The sequence below is a fragment of the Pinus tabuliformis genome, chromosome 7, assembly GCF_031772625.1.
Source record: "Pinus tabuliformis cultivar Carrire ecotype Pingquan chromosome 7, CPIR1, whole genome shotgun sequence".
NCBI classification, from domain to species: Eukaryota; Viridiplantae; Streptophyta; class Pinopsida; order Pinales; family Pinaceae; genus Pinus; species Pinus tabuliformis.
The window spans coordinates 78,814,164-78,834,388 of NC_142293.1; positions in this window are offsets into that span (position 1 = coordinate 78,814,164).

The following is a 20,225-nucleotide window of genomic DNA, read 5'->3' on the forward strand; positions in this document are numbered from 1 at the left end:
TTACCATCACTCACATGCATATCCCCATGAAACAGGTTTTGAAACGGATGCACGGTTATGGAGAAAATGCAAAAATGGCTGATGGTGATGGAGGCTGATTTCTTGGAAACCGTGCATCGGAATTGCATGAAACTGCTCAGGCATGTTGTCATCAACCTTGTATAATTCCCCATAAAGTGGTTTGTCAAATGGATGAATGGTTTTCAAGTTATGGCAAAAACAAATTTGGTTCTATGGATTTTTGCCTCAAGGCTTTTTGCATGTGCTTGCATGGGATGACAAAATGAATTTTGTTTGTGATGCAGGTATGGAGATGATGGAGGATGAGTTGGAAGACTGCAGGAGGACTCTTGAACCTTTGAGGAAGCTACCATGCTTGCAAAACCACTTTTTGAAATGCATGCCTAGTTTCCCACAATTTCTACAGGAAGATCCTGTAGAAGCACAATGAGAAGCAAATGAAGTGGACAAATGATGGAGAAAGGCAAGGGATGGACACACAAGTGCTTGTAGGCCTAATCAACAGATTCCCACCATTAGATTCATTTTTGAGATTGAATTTGGCTCGTCCAAAGGTTCTACAGGATGTTTCCTGTAGAAATATAGAGCATCCTGTAGAAAACACAGTTTTGAGGAAAGAAGCATAATGACATGAAAAGAATGATGGAAAAGGGGTGAGGAGTGGAAACATAGATGAGTGTAGGCCTCATGGACATATTCCAAGCCTTCAGGTCCTCTTTGGAGATCAATTTGGCTTTTTTGTAAGCTTCCTGTAGAAGATACGAAACTTCCTGTAGAAGGCACAAAAACTCCTTTGTCTTTGATCTGAGTGCTCCTCCTGTCATGACACGTCCTCCTTTAACCTGCAATGTCATTGCTGCAACATGAACTTATTCAATGGAGATTAGCTTTATTTTTCTTTTTCTTTTTTCTCTTTTTTTTTTTTTGAAAAACAACTAGGGCGCCTCATGGAGGTTTTCACCCTAATTGCCTGCCTTGGGTGCCTCCAAGGGAGGTTTTCACCCAAAGATCTTTTTCTCTTTTCTCTTTTTTTTTCAACCCATTGACCGCCTCATGGAGGTTTTCAATCAATGAGCCAACCTAAGGCGCCTCCGAGGAGGTTTTCACCTTAGATTTCTATTTTCCTTTTTTTCCTTTTTTTCTTTTTCTTTTTTCTTTTTTTCTTTTTTCTTTTTTTCTACCCTACCCTACTTGAAAAACAAAATCATTCTCAAGTATAAGAATACTTCCAATGGAGCCATGTGCACATCGAGATTAGAGACAAGATGATGTAAAGGCTCGGAATGCATGCTTTGACAACTATCCAACTTTCAGAGACAAAATGATCTGACTTTGAAAGTACAAAACATAGCTGAGGAAGAGAGTACTGCTGCAACTTAGTGACTGTCTGGAACCATGTCTCAATATAGCTTTGATATCCTTGGTCCTTTTGCTGATCTGGATCATTCTTCATGTCACCTTCCATCATGACCTTCTGATCTTCCTCTTTTTGTTGATCTTCTTCTTGAGTACATGGAAGATTTGATGGTAACCATGAAGGAATTCTCTCGATCTCTGATTCTGATCTCTTCTCTTCATAAAGTGCAGCCCATGGTTCTTTGATCTCATCACTTGAATCTTCTTTTGCTGGATGTGATCCTTCAATGCTTTCAAGATGATCTCTTTTTTGCATTACTTTCCCTGAGCTTTGGTGAACATCATTGAGCTCACGAGGAATCATTTGCACATGTTGTGCCTCAGATTTGCAATTAGGTTGAGCTGCTCCATTGCATGGTTTTGGAAATGGAGGTACGGGTAGATGAGTGGAGGTGTGAGTTTGAGATGGAGATGGATGGCATTGTGGTTGGGTAGGCATTTGGGGTTGCCTTGGTGGAGGAGGAGGCGATGGTTGTGGATGAGCAGGTGGTGGAGGAAAATGAGCGGGATGGGAGTTGTACTGGGGCCTCCACTCCTGATAAGGTGCATTCCACTGAGGCTGTGGCTGAGCATAAGAGTGAAATGAATGAGCAACTGGTTGGGCATAATATGGATCTGTGAAGGAACAAGGAGGATATGACCAAGGAGGAGGTGTAGACCAGGAAGGATGAGCAGGGGGATCCCAAGAAGGCATGAAAGTGGCTTGACAAGGGTCATAATAGGTCTCGGGTATCCCTTGCATCTCCTGCTGGTAAGATCTAGGTCCATGTGGCCTCCTTTGGTTCATATAATAGAGTGATTCAGTGGCTCCCTTGGCTCTTTGATATGCAGCTTTGATTCTGGGCAAGGAAGGGCATTGATCTGTAGGATGGTATTCTTCACATACAAAACACACTTCTAGGGAGTGCATTGGACATTCGTTCCTAGGATGCATTTTAAGGCACCTAGGACAAAAAATGACCAAAGCCCTCTTGGCTTCTTCTTGCTTCTTTTGGATCCGCAAGGTATCCAGTTGCATGGCAAGAAACTGCCTCATATCTCTCTTGAAATCTTTGATCTGATTTTCAAATTCATCCTTGGACAAGATGTTGCTCTCAACATTTCTGCTTGTAGCCATTTGCTTCAGAGGAATGTTTTCTTCTTCTTCTCCCCTATAGGTTCTTCAGATATGTCTTGATGTCCACCCAGGGGTTCTTTCATCACAGCCATCGAAGAAGAACGTTGGCTGTGTGAAGCAGTGGGGGTGTTGTGCAATCATTTTTCTAACTTATCTCTACTCCTACAAGGCATGAAATAGATTGAACTGCAACTAACTATCTTGCGAAATTGAAATGAAAGCAGGAAAGGACTAATCTATTTTGCTCAAATCAAATTGCAAGAATGAAATGCTAGGCTACGCTTGCGAAATTGAAACACTAATCTTACGCTTGCAGAATTGAAATGCGGAATTGAAAGGCTATTCTAGGAAAGCAGGAAATGCTAATCTATGAAAGCAGGAAATACTAATCTAGGAAAGCAAGAAAGGCTAATCTACTTTTGCATAAATGAAATTGCATAATGGAAATGAAATAAACTACTTAGAAGAAGGTTGTAGTAGAAAATAGAAGAATAGCAACAATCACCAATACTCTGCCGCTTCCCCGGCAACGGCGCCAAAAAGATGGTGAGCTCCAGTATTGTAGCAATAATGCTACAACTCCTGGGGCTTCCTGTCTCTTAATTTTATCAACCCGGTAGTTCGTACAAACTTGGAAGCGGCGGTGCTATATGCACAAGTACTAGCTCTTGTCGCAGCTGTCACTTGGTCAGCTGGCACAAGTCCGCTAGGGCTCAAGCCAACTTCTATAGGCTCTCAGAAGAAGCTTGCTAATTGATGGACGAAAGCTAATCTCAAAGGAAAGCTACTTTACTTGACAAAAATGAACTGAAAGCAAATCAAAGCATGTAAACCTAGGAAACCCTAATTCAACTAGTCTAACCTCTACAATGCAAGGAAGGTAAATGCAACTTATACCAATGCTATCACTACCTCTAACAACTGAAAATGCATGGATCTAAACTGCTTGCATCATGAAAGTTATGTTTTTGTATTTTTCTTTTAAGTGTGTGGAATGATGGTGATCTTGTGCTAACTAGGGTTTGGTTGTGCAGATGGGATGGAGAAGGAAGGAAAGCGTGGGATAGGTTGGGGAGGCTAGGAGAGGTCCCTAGGGATCCTTGGCATCCATCCACAGAGGTTCCTCGCATTTAGATGCTCGGCAACCGAGAGAGTGGCCCCCTACATGATGGCTGTGGAGGATCCTACAGGATACTCTGTTTTCTACAGGATAGTCCTGTAGGTCTTCTACAGGATGTTTTCGAATTGGATTTTTGAGGATGGATGGTTGATGGAAGATGCATGGATGGTTATAGGGGTAGGATGGGGGTCTGAAGTGACCTAGGAACTGATGGATGGAGTGATGAGATGATATGTGGAAGGCTGATTTGGCTTTAAGGTAGTTGAGGCAACAATGGAGAAGAAGGTAAGGTTACTTTGGCAAAAGAGAAGATGGGAGATGAGCGAACAGACTTGGTGATGGAGGAGCTGATCTGAACGAGGCTCAGATGAACGAGGAGGTGATGAAGGTGATAGAGATGCCCTACACAATGCTTATTCAAACAAATCAATGAATTCTTGCAAACAAACCAAGTCCTAGCTAACTCAATCCAACGGTTAATGAATGAATAAACAACAGCCTTGTTTGAAAAGAGAACCATATACATCACATGAGAAAGAACATGCCAAAAGATCTAAATGCATACAAACTCCTACCAATCTATTATAAACATGAGAAGCTACTTGAACCATCAAAAGAAACCTAAGTAACAAAGCACGAATTAAATCTAAAGAGAAGATTTTATTCCAAGAACGCAGCAAAGACACATAAATATAAACAAGGGAGGTACTGGGCGCTTGAGATGGGCCCAACCCCAAGAACTACAGCCTCCCAAGAATGAGTTAGAGCTGGTGCAAAGCTGGATCCATCTTTATTAATCAAGAAATGAAAAGTACATCAAAACTGTCCATAAGGAGAGCTTGAGAATGAGCTGAAAGCAAAGCTAATCCATGGCCTAAAAATCGAACTACAAGCTAGCTAACTAATGGCTAAAACCAAATGACTAACTAGCTACAAAAATGACTACCAACTAGCTAACAAAAATGACCAACCACTAGCTAACCAAAATGAAGCCCCAAGCCTTCTTATTTATACAATTTGAGGACCCAACAGTCCTCATAAAAGTTAGGGACTTGGTTGCCCAAGACTTGTAGTTAACAGCAGTCCAACTTGACTTGCTTGGCTGCCCTTGAGCTCATTGATTTGGTGGCCTTTGAACTCCGAGCTGATGGTGGAGAATTCGAGGTAAGGGCCCATAAATGAGGGGGACACCTTCCTACAAATCCTCTAGCTTGTTCTCCCACGAATTTGGCTGCCAAGTGCTCATTAAGACCTTCAATTTTGTCTCCAAGTTGACCAACAAGGCTACACAAAGCACCCATTAGACTTGTTGGCATAATGACTAACCAAATTCACTCTATTAACAAAAAAATAATCAAAAACATGCAATAAACAAATGAGAATGGTGGACTAAGCCAAATGAGGAGGTTGAATGAGCCCAAATAATTGTGCATTTTTGGGGCTCATCACAAACTATTAACTTGCAGCAGACTAGAGAGGAGGTATATCAGAGAAGTTAGGTTCTACAAGAGAAACTGAAAAAGATGTTTGATAAAAGAACCAAAGCAGAGGATTTAGTCATTGGGGATAAAGTTTTAAAGTGGGATTCTAGAAGAGAGGATAAAGGGAAACATGGAAAATTTTATTTTCTTTGGAAAGGACCATTTTTTATTCAGACTGTACAAGGAAACAACACCTATTTTCTGAAAAGCTTAGATGGCACAGAGGCAGATGATGGACCAGTAAATGGTTGAATGCTGAAACATTATTTTGATCCTGTTTGTTAAAGAAATCAACACTTTAGTTTGTACATAATACTATTTATTTTCTGCAATTTACTACAGCAACATAATAGGGAATCAGATGCAACAAATTTTGAGGGAAAGACAAGGAATTGTGCCACCTTTTTTTCAATTTACCAGAAGAAATTAAGAAGAAATATTGGGAGTTGTGAAGATGGTGACTAAATATTCAGGCAGAGTAACCTAAACACAGCTGCAACTAAGTGAATGAATGCATGAGAAACACTCAAATTTTGCAGAAACACCTTTACAACAAAGGAGGAACTTCAGATTACAACAAGAGTTGAAAATAAGGCCATTTGACCTGATGTTCTTGACTTTTCACCTGGAAAAACCATCCCCAAGTGGAGCCATTGTTAGGTTCCTATACCAATAGGTTTCATTTTCATGATTGACTGTGGAAGGGCCAAATATGTTCATCCTTTCATGCTGCAAAGGTTCCATATTTTGTAAACAAATGAAGAAAATTAAAAATGAAAAGAGGGTATGCCCTAAAAGAAAAATCAAAGGGCAAGAAGAATGAATTGGTTGATAAAAGAAAAAGAAATTGAACCCCAAGGAAAGACCAGGAAAGTAGCCAGTCAAAATGCCACTACTATCTTATTTGCAAGTTCACAATGTGAAAATACTGTTGTTTATCACACTTGATGGATGGCCCAACAGTTCAATCTGGACCACTCCATATTTAAATTTGCTGTTGTGGAATAGAGAATGAAGGTCTATCCAAATAGTTCAAGCTTGGTAGGACATTAGCTAGGTAGATAAAATAAAGAGCCTAACTGCTTAATCTGGGCCCTTGGAAGAGATAAGGGTAGATTTAGATAGGAGGGCAATCAAAAGAAAAGAGGAACATCAGGGTTTGCTAGTCCAAGTGCACCCAATCCAAAGGAAGAAAAAATGCTAGGTGTAGGCTGGGTAGGTAGTTTGAGGTTACAGAAACAAGTTTATGATCACTTTTTGTCTTGTCAAGAAAGACTCATCTCATCAGTGACACAAGTACCAAGGCAATGGTTTGGTTGTTGAACAATGGAAGCATGACTAATTTCCCCTTTCATTCCCCCAGAAATCATTTGCTAACATCCCCTTAAGGACCTTGGGATCTACCCAATAGTCCTGTTTCACTTCATTTTATGAGAAATGCCAAGTTAAACCTTGAGTTTACTTAGTTAAAAGAAGCCACATTTCTTGTGTAAAAATGATCATTCCATACTCCTTTCATTTCCCTATGCCTAAGTTTTCACTCTATGAACTTAGCATTTATTCATGTAGTTTCATTCCATATATTTATATTGACATCTTAACTTTATTATTTAGCTCCCTTGATCATTTTCCCTACCCCTATTCTACAAAAACTATATAAAAAACCCAAAAAATATAAATATCCCTACCCATTGGCAATTATAGCCATACCATACAAGTTCGGGGAATATTAAGTTCATTTGGGACTTTATATTAACCCTTCCGCATTCATAAAACCTTTGGAGTTTATTTAACGCCAGGTTAAATAAATAACCGTGCTAACCCTCCCTCCTAAACCCTGTGTTAAACTCTCCGCGTGCATGTTTATATGGGATTTGTTTAACAGTTGGTTAAACAAATAACCGTGGCGCCCGCACAAAACCCATATAACCCAAAGTTTTAAACCCCGACGCATTATTAATACGTTTAAATATGGTGCGGGCCCCCCTCATTGTGAAACCCCGCAGCTTTAAACTCCCGACGACCATCCGATCCCGCGCCGTAGATCTGACGGCTGGCGGTGATATCGCAAGCTCTTATCCGCCGAAGGTTAGCGTCTGGGGGATGGGCGGTATTGCTGCCGTACCCCTGCGACGCGTCGACTTCTCGGCGTGATCGGAGCCCCCTCCTACAAAACCACCCCGGGCCAAAGGCGGTGTGGGGAAATCTGCTTACCGCCCGCCACCTGCCCGATGACGTCAGGCCCACGTCACCAATGACATCGCGTCCACGTCCCCCCGTACTCCTCTGCAGTACTGCCACATCACCTAATGACATCACCACCCTGCCACCGTGTCATGCGCCACGTCACGCTCCGTACCCGCTACACGCCAAAAATACGTCATGATGACGTCATCCCGAAAAACGCCAAAAAGCGCTAAAATGTCCAAAATTCGTTAAAAAGTCGTGAAAACGACTGTTTTCGTTTATTTTCTATTATGCGCCTGTGGAGAACGTGCATGCCGTTTACGACGAATTTGCCTCCAGAACTCCAATTAGCCAACCAAGCGAGTTCCTCCTGCAAATTCCGCCCCTAAGCTCAGCATTATACCTGCTAATTTCCCTCTGCACCACCAACAACATGTATTTACCCATTGTTGACCCATAAACCCTGTTTTTTCGAAATTTCGCCATTAAAATCAACTGAGGAACTAGAATTCACAGAAAATTGCACTCCTACCTGTGCATCACCACCTGTTAATTTACTATGTGAGCCATTGTTCAAAAACAAACCGGCAAACTTTGCCCCCCTCTGCAAACTGGCCATTAAAACGCACTTTGAGCCCATTTCCGCTGGCAGATTCTCCAAACTGCCCATGCATTGAGTTCATTTGTCAAAATCCTCTGCAAAATTTTGCTCCTTCGATCAAAATTCAAGCCCATTTCCTCTGCATTCTTCTCACAGAGCTTGCAATCCAGTAAATTCATTAAAATACCCTGCTACACTCTACAACATTTGTTTTTGACCATAAATTTTACACAGTGAGTTCAGTTCTAGATAAGCTCAATCTGTAAATTCCCTGACAAGAGCTTCAGGGCCAGTATCCTATTTCTACTGTTGAACACACCTGAATTCCAAACTACAAACAAATAGAAGTTACAAATGGCCACTCCAACAACATTGAATATCACTCCTCTCAATGCACCCCATAAGGAACTCGAAGCATTACCTTTGGCTGATAGGGACCACTTAATTCAAGACTTGGTTGGTGACAGAAACCACTTGCAGACATTCTGTCAGCTGAGGAACAGTCATTTGAAAAACAGTGACATTTATGGCATTTGGGAATCAAATTTTCCCATATACTTCCTTCCTTTTGTCAATGTCTTCCCTGAAATTATTCGCCTCTACTGTGAAAACTATGAGCCAATTCAAAGGGCAGTCAAGTCTCCATCTGGGAGCATCCTCTTCCATATAACTCCTGACTCCATCAATCAAATGCTAAACTTCAAGCAAACTCAGCTTTTGGTCCCTCTCTCTATGAAATTCCTACTTGATGAAGGTCCTAAACTATCCAGCTCAGAGATAGCCCAAATTGCCAAAGTATTCATGAGAGCAGATCGCCAGCCAACAGGGCCACCTCCTTTTCTCTATCTAGATTTCAATGAAGTGGGCAAATTACTAGTAGATATGATATCCTACGTGTTGGGTTTCAAAACAAGTGAACATATTGATCATACTATATTGGTCTTGCTGTCTGCATTTACCCCAGGACAGCCCCCTGCTGTCAAATACAACTATGCCAAATTCATTTCCAATAAGATACATGATTAACTACTCAAACTGGATAGGGAGGGAGTCTTCAAATACTCATCTTACATCTATCATCTATTCATGTATTATCAGCCAGACTGTTTCTAATGCCCCATCAAAAGATTGGACTCTAAAGGAGAAAAGAGGCCTGTCATTTTTTGGACCTCAGTCTTTCATGAAGTCCGCAGCTCACCCTACTCTTACTGTGAGTTCATTGACCTGTTTGTCTATCTAGTATCTTGTCTCCTGATGAGAACTCCTCCTACTAGGATGTCCTATGACATGTAGAAAATATTGCAGCTTTCAAAGAACTACAAAATAGGTGACTGGTACTTTTACCAGAGTCACACTGTCATTACGATATATGGCTGTGAGCTCTGTCCCTACAGGCTGCCAAGATATGTGCCAATGAGACTGTTTGCCTTGGAATATTACAGGCAACTCACCAATTCAGATTTAACTCATTTTCATAGTGCCAAGAAAAAGGCTCACTTGAAATTCAAAGACCAACTAGACCCCTTTGTCATGAACAAAAAAGAAGGATGGCAAGATGCTGATCAAATATTGGGGGAGAAACTCAGGTTAAAAAGGAGTTTTTGGTGGGTACCTTATGACCCAGATGGTTTCATCAATGCCAGGAAAATAAAATATAGGATGTCAGCCTATGAACATTGCAAAATCCCACAGATTGAACAATTTGCTAACCAAGATGAGTGGGTGCAAGGCACACTAGTTGAAGAGTTCACTCAGGAAGAAATAATGGAGCAAAATGTCAAAGATTTGGAAAAGACTCTTGACTTGGATTCTTTTGAGCAGGTAACATTCAAACTGCCACAACAAGTCGGAGAGGGCACATCAACTGCTGCAGCTCCACAAGCTGCCCAAGAAAGGACTACACCAGCAACAGGAACAACAAAAGGCAAGGAGGTAATGGATGCAGAGCAAGAAACAATGACAGAACAACCAACTACCTCAAAGGAGCAAAGTCAAGGGTGAGCCGCTCCACAACAGACTGAGGCACCATAGATTCTAGTATTGCAAACTCCTCTCAATGAGGAAAGAAGCAAGAAACGGGACAGGGAAGAGAACACACCTGTAAGTGGGTCAACACAGCAACCAGAAGCCAAAAGACAGAGAGTTGATCCTCAGGTTGAGGAGGAAATTAGTGAAGAAGTCATAGAGAGTCCAAGGAGGGAGAGAGAAACTAGCTAGCAAACGCCTACTAGCTCATTCCAGCAAGAGCAAGAGAGGAAACATGGCATGGAGGTGTCTTCCTCAAGGCAGCAAAGCAAGAAACCGCCTGGTATTAAAGGAACTTTCATGGAAATCAAGGCCCAAAATGAGTTGTTAATAGTACAACTGTATGATCAATTTCTCAAGAAAACACCCTCCAAACAGCAAAGATTAATGGCAGCTTATGGATTTAAGGAGGAAAAGATGATTTTAAGTCATTTCAAGCCTAAGATACCACACCCACAGATAGATGCAGATTACATAAAGACAAACCTGGAGGTCCTCGCCAAGGACATACACCCGATGGACCAAATTGAGCTTCACAAGCAGACAGGTGAAATGGTCTATGCTACTCTAGTAGACAAGGCAATGCTGGCCCATCAACTGAAGGAATCATTGAAAAATACAAACACTCAGTTGGATTTGGAGAGAATGTCTTCCTCGGCTAAGGACAACAGAATAAAGACATTGGAGGAAATCATTGTGGAACTAGGGCATGATCCTAAGAAGGATGCCAAAGGCATCCAAGCCCTCATAAAGAAAAATGAAGAAGATATTGTTGCACTAAGAAAGCAATTGAGGCTGCTTGAAACTATGCACCCTCAAACAACAGAACTTGTACAAGAGAAGGAAGGTGAAGATATGATGGATCTACTGATGAAGATGAACCAAAGGATAATTCAAATGGAACAAGAATTGGAGAAAGCATTGCAAGGCAAGCAGGGAGAGTCGACCTCCCAACCACCTGAAAGAGCTCCAACAGTTGCCATTGTTCCTCCCACACAAGCAACAGCAATTCCTCCTGTCATTCCAGCATCCACAATAGCTACATCAACTACAGATGCTACAGCAGCAGCAACAACAACAACACCAGAATCTAGCATGAATATGGAAGAAATGATGAAGGCAGTCAAAGAGCTAGAAGTTCAGGTGACAGAGGTGAAAGAGGCCAAAGAAAAATTGGCCAAGTTGGAGGCAAGATATGACAAGTCCAACATGACAGTGGCTGAAAAAACAAGAGAAATAAAAGCCTTGGACAACAAAATAAAAGCCTTAGAGAAGGAGCTTACTCTAGATAAAACTCTAGCTGAAATCAAGAAAATTTTGTGGGCCAAAATTGGCCAGTCTGTCACTGACCAATGGCAATCAATTCAGACTATACATGAACAAATAGAATTGATAGGCTTAGCTCAATTTGAGACTCAAAGGGCCAGGGCATCATTGGGAAATATGCCTGAGCAGGCCAATAAAATGATTCAGTTTCTGAACACTCATACCAAAGAGCAGCTGGCAGCTCTGGATATCAGTAGCAGGATAGATACTATTCTGATAGTGAAAAAGGTGCTGACTCTAAGGAATTTTGTACAGACTCTAGAAAAAAAGTGCCAAGAAATGCAGGCAGAAATAAATGACTTCAAACTAAAGGTTGCAGCATTGCAGAGCAGAGGGTTACCCAGCTTATTGACCAGTAGTGGGAGACTGCTAACCCGTGAACAGTATACTACCAGAATAAATAACTATGTTTCCAATCAAATTACAGCATCCTCAAGCACCTCAGAAGAAAAAAGGCCTCCCTCTGGACAGAGTATTTATGAAAAATTAGAAAATCTGTTCTATATTGAACATGAGATAAATCACATGTTTGAGGTTCAGCCCAACTTTTATAGATATACTGAAGCTGATGAAACATTGATTAAAAGACAAAGACATCAGTTGCCTACAGAGGATTGGTGGCAGGCAATGCTGGAAATTTTACCTAGGTGATTTGATTTCTGTTCCTTTTCTGAGTCAGCTACAGGTTAGAAACTCCACATACACGGGCCACTTGCCGAAGTGTCAAAATAACAGAAAAAGAAGGTTAAATGTAATGGCAACTCATTAAAAGAAAATCAAACACAGGTGGAAAAGGACAGCACATCAGGGATGCCAACCAAAGCTACAGCTATCAGCCGAAAAAGGATCCTAAAAGTCAACAAAAGCAAAGCACCTAAGGCGGCCAGTACAACCTAATTACTTCCACATGTTGCGTGGACTTCCACATCAGTCATTGCTATTTTCCAGAGTAGATAGATAAATTTATTACTAGATATTTTCCTACGGGATATTTTTGTAAAAAAATCTCTTATATATACTCCCAATTGATATGTATTATTGTTGGTGATTTTCTCTCTGAACTGTGCTATAAATTCTGAGGCTCTCTAATACAAAGGTTGTCTGAAGTTCACTATTGTTGGACCGTCTGAATGGGGATTTAATGTTCTAGGGAACTGCTACATAATTCTTGTGTCTTTCTATGGATCAATAAGTTGCTCTAACCTGTGTTTATGTCTTTTGTGTTTGCGAATATCATATATGTTTCATAGTCTTGGTAACAGAGAAAAAGAATAACCCAGGATTTGTTTAAATGCACCCTGTGTTCAATCTCTGCTATTAATTATGTTTTCTTCAGAATTAGTCATAAATATGAATTCTTAGTTGCTCATGTTTGCACTAATTCTTTCATTTTTGAATGCTATTTGGGAATTCTTAATTGCTCCTTGATAATATTCATGCACTTTCCCTCTGCCAGCATAATGAAAGATTCTTGATTGCCTTTCATTCCATGACTTTCATTCCACCAATTCCCAGATTTAAAAGTTGTTCCAAGACTGATTATCTTGCTCTATAGCATTGCCCTTTACCAAAGAAAACACTCTCAGCAGTTCTTCATCATTAACTCCATCTGCCCAATGGAACAGACTGTTTTAGACTTGCATCCCAGCTCTGCTTGAGATCACCATCCAAAAAACTTAAAACCAAACTTTGTGCATCATAACTAGCCTAAAATACTTCAAAACAAAGCTAAATTGCAAAGAGAGAGCCCTCTCTGGTTGCAGATTGGCTAGAATCTGCAACTAAAAGACTGGTTAGTGGTTACCTCGGCCGTATTCCCCCATTAGAGCTTTCCTGGGGAACAAACTGAGTGATAACATGATCCTTCCAAAGTTATCGATAACTTTGAGAAAGAAAACCGTTTATTTGAACGTGATGGTAGTCCAAGGTCCACTAGATTACAATCTACTCCTTGGACATGATTATATATATAGCATTGAAGCCATTGTTTCCACATTCTTTCGAGTGATGTGTTTTCCACATGAAGGCAGACTCGTGAAACTTGTCGACTAGCTTTCATTTCCTGGTTCAAACACAACTATAAATCAAACATCATCCCTAAATGGTCTCTTCGCATCAACAATGTCTCTTCCATATTCATCCCATCAACCTAATTACAGTGAGTAGTTCGGTGAGTGTGATGAAGATTAGGGGGCATGCACCCTAGTTTGCTTCGGCAGGCGAACCCAGAGGAAAAGAGAGATTTTCTTGAAAGGTCATAATACTTAGACCGAATAACATTCCCATATAGGTTATGTGATCAGTCTGACGTGATTATTTCCTTTGTACAATTGTGAAGCTTGCAACATTCACCTTCGTACATTATGTGATTGGGGCTCATAGAAATCACCTTCATCCATTTCGATGGGCAAAGCAAAGGAAGAGTTTTGTCAGTTGACAGAAACAATCTTGCCTAACCGCAGGAACTTCCATTTGGTAAACTAGAAACTCTCCTTTTACTGAAAGACCCAGGGGAATGCAAACCTTTTCATGCAAGTGAAAAACGACCTTTAATTTTCTTAGTTTGTAGGTTCTTAACCCTTTAACCTCGTAGCTCAGTCATTTCTAGCTTACATAAAAAGGTCATGAGCACATGTTATAGTAGTGATCAAGCTCATTAAAAAATAAATCTACCAAGAGACATTATCAAAAGACTGGTAAGAGCAATGTTCCCGCAAGGTTCAAGCTCATTAAAAAATCAACCTGCACTGAGCACATGTTGGCACAAGGTTCAAGCTCATTAAAAAATAAACTCGCCTTTGGTAAATAACCTTTGTGATCATTTTGCTATCTGCCCTTTGTGAGCTTTGGTTGTGTTCCTTCCATCACCTCCATTTCATTCGGCTGACCATACACTTCCACTTGATTGTTTAACCTTTTGAGGAACATCTGCGATGAGTGATTTTGATTGCCACCCTCTTCACATTGCCATGTTTTGAGAAGTTCCAAGCTTACCTGGAACCAGCTGCTACCCAGAAATATCACTCATTCCTAAGAAACGAGCTTCTTTTAAAATCTTTTTGGACTCGTTATTTATAAAAAGATTGGCGAGCTATTGGCCTTCCCAGCTCGTTAAAGTAAGGGTAATGCTATCCCTCTCACATATTTTAATATTTTTGGACTTGAGGGATTATTAAACAAAAATATCGAGCGCTTGTCTTTGTCAGCTCATTAAAACTATCGAAAAGTCATCCCTTTCGTATTATTTTACACTTTTTTGGACTTAAGGGATTATGCCACGAAAAATGACTGTTGGAGTCTCCTTTTCGTCCATTTTCAAACTCTCTAAACATGAAAAGGACCGAGTTATATTTGTCGTTAAACTCGTTAAAACAATAGCGAAAAACTTGTCCACCCAGACAAGAACGAGTCTCACTAATGCTAGGCTTGCTAAACAAAAAGCGACAAGTTTGCTCGAAGGGAAAATTATAGACCAAGCATATGTTATCCTCCTCAAGCTTATCAAAAATAAAGAGGTACTGGTTAGCAATGACTGGGGAAAAATGATCTGAATTTGAAACTACTTGTAAATGGCTTGCAAGGTATTCAATTCAGATATATACATATTTAAAAGATGTCCATGTCTTGCAAAAAGAAAACAAATGAAAATTTCAGCTGTTCATGACCCATTTAAGCATAGCAGATTTATTTCCTTTTACTGTTTAACACACTAAAACAAATTTTTTATACAAAAAAAATCAACCACAGATGTAAAAGAAGTTGATAAAGCAGTTCACCCCTCCTGGGCTACGTCTGCTGGGTCCAAAGCTCCCAAATGGGCCTGTCCTTGTTTTAATTAAATGCTCAAATTGAATATACAGCTGAATAGAAGCATCTACAGGTGGAATAGATGGTACAAATGGATTCAGAACACTTGAATCCTTCAGGATTGACTACTGGTTCACCTCCAATGGATACTTGCAACCCTATACAGTCTTCACAACACTGGGCCTAGTGGCTCCTAGAACTTTAACAGCTCCCAAAACCTATGCAAATGACCTCAGATGGCTGTAAGACCTACACCAATGGCTTCAGGAGGTCGAAAATACCCAAAATCAAAAAAAATATTCGTCCAAAACCGCCTTTCCTAGCCAAAGTTATGGCCAATTAAAGTTTCTCCAGTCTGCCCCTAGAAAAACTCCAGCTAACTGTAGTTGGAGGCCAGGTAAGCCCGCCAATTTTGGAGCAGCCACCAAATTTGGCGCTCCGCCATTATTCCCACCAACTTGACTGTAGTTACATTAAATGCGCATGTGACCGTTTACCTCGGATTGCGCGCTGGTGGTTAGTGTGCTGGCGGTTGGGGCTTAAGCCCTAGGTTCTGGGCCCGCGGTCATATGGAATGGGGGCTGGCCGCTTAGGGGCTGGCCCCCTTCATTTCCTGCCCAACAAATAGTTTAAAATTTAAATCAAATTTTTTCTGCCCATATGATAAGAGCTGCTCCCATGGCCTAACGGTAAGGTGTTGTATTATGGTTGATGAGGTCGTGGGTTCAAAACTTTGAACTCCCAAAAATTTTAAATATGCGCCCATATAATGCTTGCTGACGTCATCTGGGGCCACGTGGCGGCCTCCGGGCCTGCCACGTGGCAGCTTTCTATTGGCTGTGTAAAGGGAATATTCCTTGGAATATTCCAAGGAATATTCTATGGAATATTCTTTTTTTTTTTTTTTTTTTTTTTTGAAAAATTCAAAATTCCAATGTTACTGAGAAATTCTTCTTTTTGCCATAACTTTCTCATACGGTGACCGTTTTTTGAACCGTTTGCGGCGCCGGAATCAGGAGAATGAGAAATTTCCAGTAGTTCAACTTTGAACTAGTTCTAAGCATTTTAAATTTTGAGCATTTTACGACACTTAGGACATGAGCACCTGATCACGCCTCCCCATTGGGAAGCTTTTGGACCCCAAAAGCCTTCAACTGCCTGTTAAAGAGGTGAGGGTACAGCTCCCTCACTCTGTCCACCTCCATCCACTTTACCTTGTTTGGTTTGCTGCCTTTGAAACCAACCCGAACATAATCTACACTGCCCCTCCTTGAAGTGCGTGTCCTTCTGTCAAGGATTGTATCTTCTTTCATCTCATCTAAAAATTCTGGTGAGAAATCTTCTATAGATGGCAGCTGAATATCACTTTCATGATCAGCAATCAAAGGAGGTTCATATAAACGTAAGTTCTCTATATTGACAACAGAATACATTTGCATGTAGGAAGGCAAATCTAATTGAAAAGCATTATTTCCAACCTTCTTGAGGATTTTGAATGGACCATAACGAATAGGCTTCAGCTTTTTACCTTCTCCTTGCATCCTTTCCTTACTAATGTACAGCCATACCTCATCCCCTTCCTGAAACTTGTGATCGACTCTATGCTTGTCGTGTCTTTCCTTGTACTTGCCTTGACTCTTCTCAAGCTATTCTTGAATTTGCTGATGTATTTGCTGAATTCTTTCAATGAATGAACGAGCTTTGTCAATATCACTATGTCCCTCAATGGCAACATCTTTCTCAAGAATGAAATCAAGAGGTGATTTTGGCAAGTAACCAAAACAAGCTTCAAACTGTGAGGTGTTTGTGGAAGAGTGCTTGGCACGATTGTAAGCATGCTGTATGTAGTGCAAATGTTCATCCCACAGCTTGGGATGCTTGCTGCAATATCCTCTCAAGAGGTGCACAATGGTTCTATTCACAACTTCTATTTGTCCATCTGTTTGCAGATGGAAAACAGTACTTTTCTTCAACTTTGTGTCCATCATCTCCCATAGGTTGGACCAAAAATTCCCCACAAATCTGGAATCCCTGTAACTAATAATGGAAGTAGGCAAACCAAAGTGAATCCATACATGATGAAAAAATAATTCAGCAGTTTGTTCAGTAGTTATAGTTTTCTTACAAGGCATAAGTATACACATTTTGCTGAAACGATCAACTACTACATATAAATAATCATGCTTCTTTCTAGATTTTGGCAAACCTCCTACAAAATCCATAGAGATGCTTTCCCATGGTCTAGAAGGTACCGACAAAGGAGTATACAAGCCAAGCTTCCTATTGCTAGGCTTGCTTGTAGCACATAATGAACATCCTCTTATGAACCTTGAAACAGAATCTACCATGCGAGGCCAATAGCAATACCTCTGTAGATGTGCAACTGTTTTGCTCACACCAAAATGGCCAGCAATAAGAGAAGAATGAGCTTCTCTTATGACATTTATTCTCTCCCCCTGTGGTATACAAAACTTTCCCAAATGAAACAGCAAATTGTTATGCATGTGATAGTCATTTTCCTCTACATGATTCCCTTTATTCAAGTTAGCATACACATCTTTAAAGTCATCATCAGATGCATATTGTTCTATGTAACTATCATGTACAATGGAATCATTCTTAAGTAAAGTAACAACACCAATAATAGGCCTTGAAAGCATATCAGCAACCTTATTCAAAGTACCTTTCTTGTACCTTATTACCAAATGGAACTGTTGCAAGAAGCCCATCCATCTGAAGTGTCGTGATTGTTGTAACTTGCTTTGTGATTGCAAGTATTGTAAGGGCTGATGGTCGGTATGTATAACAGTTTCTTTGCCCATCAAATAGTGTTTCCACTTTTTGACACTTTGCACCAATGCATACAAATCCTTATCATATGTAGGATAATTTACAACAGCACCATTAAAAGTTTCAGAATGAAAAGCAATAGGCTTACCATGTTGTAGAAGAACTGCACCCATGGCATAATCACTAGCATCGGTTTGTATCTCAAATGGCTGTCTCAAATCCAGGAATGCAAGGACCGGAGCTGAACTAATCTTCTCTTTCAAAGATTCGAAAGCTTTTTGCTACTTGCCTCCCCATTGGAAAGCATGCTTCAGACTTGTCACTGCATGCATAGGAGCTCCTATAGAAGAGAAGTTAGAGATGAACTTCCTCCAATATTGAGCTGCACCCAAAAAACTTCTTACCTCTGTTATGGATTTGGGAGTAGGCCACTTCATAATAGCCTCAATCTTAGCAAGATCAATTCTCAAAGCACCTCCTCCTACTATGTGTCCCAAATAAACCAAAGAAGTCTTTCCAAATTCACACTTTGACATTTTAAGAAATAACTGATTCTTCTTCAAAACATCAAGCACTTTCCTAACATGCATGACATGATCTTCTCTAGACTTGCTGAAAATTAAGATGTCATCTAAGTAGAAAATAACGAAATCATCAAGAAAAGGACGCAAGACATCATCCATTACGCGCATGAAAGTTGCAGGTGCATTGCACAAACCAAATGGCATCACAAGCCACTCAAAGAGTCCTTGTTTGGTTTTAAAGGCTGTCTTCCAAATGTCACTTTCTTCAATTCTTACTTGATGATATCCACTGCACAAGTCTAGCTTAGTGAAATATCGAGCATCTTTCAGCTGGTCTAGCAAATCATCTATCCTTGGGAGTGGGTAACGATTCTTTACCGTTATCTTGCTCAAGGCCCTGAAATCAACACACATATGCCAAGTGCCATCTTTATTTGGAATCAATACAATCGGTGACCCACATGGCGAAGTACTTGGCCGTATGAAACCCTTGTCCAACAAGTCCTTGATTTGCTTCTTTATTTCAGCATTCTCCATAATAGACATGCGGTACATGCCTATGTTTGGAAGAGGACAATCTGGATGCAAATGGATTTCATGCTGAATCTCCCTCTTAGGAGGTAAACCTGTTGGCTCCTGAAACATCTCATGATATGCATCAACTACATCATACAGTTCTGACTTAAGTTTTGGATCACAATTGTCAAATGACTCATGATTCACATCAACCTTGGGCTTAATCATAAGAAGAAAAAAATTCTTACTTGAATTGACCAGCCTTTTTACCTATCCTGCATTCACCATCGCTATATCTGTCTTCTTGCGATGAGCTCTAACAATGAACTCCTTGCCATCTTTGAAAAGATGATATTTGTTTTCATGGTGATGAAAGATAGCTTTCCTGTCAAACAAGTAAGGACTTCCCAAAACAATTCCTGCTATATCAAAAGGTACCACATCAAGTTCAACTGTGTCAATAAAATGTGCAGTAATTGCAAAGCGCAATGTGCACTTTCTTGAAACTTGTAAATTTGCATCCTTGCAAATCCATCCAAGTGGATATGGCTTCGGATGTGGAACGGTCTCAAGTTTAAGCTGCTTGACCAAGTCCTCTAATAAAGGTTTGCTTGTGACCCACTATCAAAAAGTGTGTCAACTTTAGTATGTTTTGAAATCACCCTCACATGAAACAGTTCAATTCTTTCTTCCTCATTAGGAGCTTGTACATGGCAGTTTGAGGTACTAGTGCTCGCTTGAGTTTCAATTTCTTTTCCCTTCAAGTTTTTCAAACCCATGGCTGCAATTTTGGTTTCATCACCTGAATCATCCCCTAAATCTTGTGGTGTAGATGTAGTAGCAGTAGTTTTCTGTTTCCCTTTGGATTTGTTAGATTGAGGTCTTTTTTCAGGATGTAATTTCCAACAGTTTTTCTCCTCATGGCCTGGTTTAGAACAGTGTTTACAGATCACTTTCTCACTCTCCTATTTGACAGATGCATTCTTTTTTCCCTTTCCCTTGGAGGTTTTCTCTTTGTTTTTCCCCTTGGGGGGCTTGTTTCTACCCTCTTCAAATGTGTTTTTTCCCCTTGCCTCTAAATGTGTAGCTTGGACACAAACCTCGTCCAGGCTAGTAGGGTTAAACATCAAGATGGTGTGTCTAAGGTAGCTATGCAAGCTACCAATGTATTTCAGCAAGGTTTCTTGGGTCTGTAAATCTACCCCTAACAAGAGAGCTCTTCTCCTGAATTCTTGGGTGTAGTCTTGGACACTCTGACCCTTAAGTTGTCTGAAATTTTGCCAATTCATAATGG